Source organism: Nelumbo nucifera, chromosome 5 (genome assembly GCF_055504915.1).
Source record: "Nelumbo nucifera cultivar China Antique chromosome 5, China Antique-T2T, whole genome shotgun sequence".
Lineage (NCBI taxonomy): Eukaryota > Viridiplantae > Streptophyta > Magnoliopsida > Proteales > Nelumbonaceae > Nelumbo > Nelumbo nucifera.
The window spans coordinates 426515-430279 of NC_142653.1; the positions used below are offsets into that span (position 1 = coordinate 426515).

At 37.7% G+C, this 3765-nt stretch overlaps 1 long non-coding RNA gene across 1 annotated transcript; it reads right to left on the reverse strand.

Annotated features, from left to right (window-relative positions):
• Nucleotides 1–2163: 2163 nt before the first annotated feature.
• Nucleotides 2164–3313, reverse strand: LOC104603845 (uncharacterized). The gene is made up of 2 exons (XR_016076601.1): nt 2934–3313; nt 2164–2847 (listed from the first exon to the last, which is right to left on the reverse strand). It is a non-coding gene; the product is annotated as an uncharacterized LOC104603845 (long non-coding RNA).
• Nucleotides 3314–3765: the final 452 nt, after the last annotated feature.

The window sequence follows — 3765 nt, forward strand, 5'->3', positions numbered from 1 at the left end:
CTGATGACGATCAAAGAGCTGAAGGAATACAGCAATCTGTGTGGTATTTACGTAAAACAAAGTTAATGATGAACTAAAGCAAAAGAACCTATCCGTAGGCATTTACTTTTTTTAATGTGCTGACTGATAAGATATTAAATTATCACAAATTGAAAGTTTAAATATTAAATTGTTGCATTTTAAAATTTAGGGACCAGAATAAAGAATGTTTTTAATAAAAAAAAAAATCAGAATGTTTTTAATAAAAAATAAAAATTAATAAAAAATCAGAATGTTTTCAATATAGAATGTTTTTAATAAAAAAAAAAAAATCAGAATAAAGAATGCCACGTGCGTCGAACGGAGAGAATCCACTGTTTTTGATCCGTGAATTTTCGCTCCTGGAACAAATAACTCGTCTCTAAATCCGGATTTCGTTCATATATTGGCTTTCACAACACTTGCAGCATACATTGATTTGTAAATATTTCCTTCCTTGTTGTTAATGTATTATATGAAAGTTTCATTTATTACGGAAGATTTTCTCAGTGCACGATTAGCGAGGACGGTGCGAAGAAACAAAATTCGATCTGGACTCCGGACTCCGGAGTTTGTGGGCAGAAATTGTTTCTGCCGAATCCCCATAAATCCCCTTGCACCTGCTAATAACCTAATTGCCGGATTAAGCTAAAAATGGCAACGGAGCATGGAGACGTGGAGCCTCTCCCCATTCTCGTTCCCGTGAAAATTTTCATTTCGTTATCTTGTCCTCACTAATGGAAATAAGCTTATCTTTATTCCAGAAGGATTTCCATTTTTTATTATTTTATAATATTTATTATTTATTATTTTATTTAAAAATAAAAATAAAATAATTAAAATTTATAATTTTATTAAAAAAATTCAAGCATATTCAATTATATATATATATATATATATATATATATATATATATATATTAGTGGGAATTGAGGTCCCGATGAGGGGAAAAGTATTCTCCCCGTCCCCATCTCATCCTAACTTACAAAAATGAAAATTTCTCTATTTCCATCCGTACAAATCTTTCTATCCCTCTCCATTCAGAACCAATCCCTACGAAGATCGAAGAAATGAAAAAAAAAATACCATCCCTAAATTAGGGCGCACAAATGAATGAAGTGCCGACAAACCAAAAACAATTCGGAATATGCTGCACTTCCATCAAGTCTAATGACATCATGCATAATCCAAGGGCAAAGGAAGTGCAGGTGCTGCAGATTCCGGGCTACATCGTTATTTTCTTGGGCACAAAGAAACATCCCTTGATTTTCCCAGGAAATTTCTGATTTCCGATTTTTGAAAAGAATAGGAGCGCACTACCCCATAGTCAAGGTTGCTCTCTAATATGACATCGACTTTATAGCCCATAGGCCATAGCAGATGACGCGATGCTTCCATTTCTGGATATATTCCAAATGTGTTCATTCTAGATGTTGCAGTTTTCCTTTGGTTCCGTAACGTCCTCTGTTTTTCTTTTCTACTTCTTTTCGTTTCACTTTCACTTTTTTCTTCCTCTCAGTCTCAATTTCACATTTATCCGATTTTGCATAAAATTATCCCCTTTCCCACTCTTTCATACCATTTTATTTCTTCACAACCAATTCTGAAGAACCGACTCCGAATTGGGAACATCTCCCCCTCCATAATATGCAAGGATGAGATGTTCTTCGTGAATGAGTGCGATAAACGTAAGCAGAGTTCTTATGGGCAGGAGATCCAGACTCCTCTGAACTTGTCTCATAATCGTCACAAAATTTATCCTCACAATACTTACAGCAAACATTTATGCACTAATATTTTTTTTAATTCAGATTGGCACCACACAGAACCCACTCCACATGCACATCTCAGCGTATATATTAGGAACATCTACCCGTGAGAATTCATATGTTTTCATCCAAACGAAGATGTTCTCTGGGCAGAGCTGCAAGTGTTGCGAATACCGTGTAACGGTGTAAGAACAAATTTTGTGAGGACTGAATCTGAATTTTTATATGCATATCGTACGATTTTCATTAATCCATCTAAAAAAATGAACGTATAAGGTTCCCCGTATTCCGTATGTAAGTTGCTTCCTACTTCTGTTTTTCTCATTGTAAATGAGGGATTAACGAACAAAATGACAAACAGCAGACGATGAACAAATTAAGAAAAATTAATCAAAGAATAGGAAGGGACGATAACCCCGAATCCCTATTGCTTTTTCCATGAGATTAAAGACCGGACAATATGAAAAAGAGAAAAAAAAAAGAACTCAATTCGAATTTCGATCCCCTGTTTTGTTTTTACAGAAAACCAAAAAAAAAGAGGGGGCTAACCGAGGAACAAATTAATAAATCTTGCTTGTATTTACCATTCAGCGACGCGACCTTCGTAGATAGTGCTCAATTTCAATCGAAATGAGCGCATGGCCAGCCTAGTTCGTCTAGAACCGTTCCTCTGTAACTTTTTCATAGACCCAGATCTCGTAATCCCGGATTGTTTAGGTTTCTGAAAACTCTTGAAGCCGACAAAATCGTCATCCTCTATAGAATTCGTTGTATAATTGACATCAAAGACAGGCGAAACTCGTATCTTCTTACGACGGATGCCATCCTTGGTGGACGATTGAGAGAGGGCCAGACTGGCTTTCACCGCCAAGGCAGCCATATCGGAAGCTGATAAGCGGTAGTGCGACCGACTCAAAGGCAGGACGAAATAGATCTGACCCGCTTGGAGGTGTTGAGCGGAATCGAGCGGCGGAATGTACTCATCGTAGTAAAGGCTATCGGAGTTGCAGAGGAAGAAAGGAGAGGAGGAGGAGGAAGAGGAGCTTTCCATTTGGAGCACCTGGGATACGGTAATAGGAACATAATATTCAAGGAGGTTACCATTGGTTGAGATGACTTTAGCCGTGGAAGGAGCAGAGGACTTACTTGATTCGGAGGAGAAGCAGGAACCCATGGTGAGTGATTTGGAGCTGAGAAATTAGAGGAAAATGTGTGTTGACGTTGGTTCAAATTGAGAGGGAGAGAGGGAGAGAGGGAGAGAGAGGGAGAGAATGAAATGAAACCCAATGGCTTGGGGAGGAGGTGGTCGATGACTTGATGTTTAAAATGAGTAAAGTAGGGAACGGACGTCAGCGAAGCCGTCATTCCGTTGATGGTTTTGACTTTGAGCTGTGGGGAACGGACTCCCTGTAACGTGGCACGCACCTGCACCGAGTCGTTCGCACTTCCAGCCTTCCAGGCAGGAAGTAAAGGGTTGTAAACTCTTTGGCTTGTCGCTCAAGGACACACATTCAGCCAGCCAGCCCGCCAGGTGTGACCGTGCGTACGGAAAGCTTACAACTCAAGCGGGATTGTGCAACTCATGAGGGTGGAACCGTGGAAGTAGGAATACTCTAGAGATTTGTATAATCGGTTTGTGGCAGTAAACAAATCCGATCAGATTTGATGATTTCGGATTGGATTCGAATACTATCGGACTCAGATCAGATTCGAATTTAATCCGACTCCGTTTCCTTTTCTGAATAGGGAAAAACCTAAAAAATTAATTACTTTTTTAACTTATATATAATAAATAAATAAAAATATAAAATTTATTATTATATATATTTATATAGTATAATATATAAATTATGTTTATATATATATATATATATATATTTATAGAAATTATTATTATTGTTGTTGTTGTTGGGCCAAAACCCTAACTTGATCCTAACATAATTAAAATTCTTAAAAGCAGGCAACCCGACTTACAACC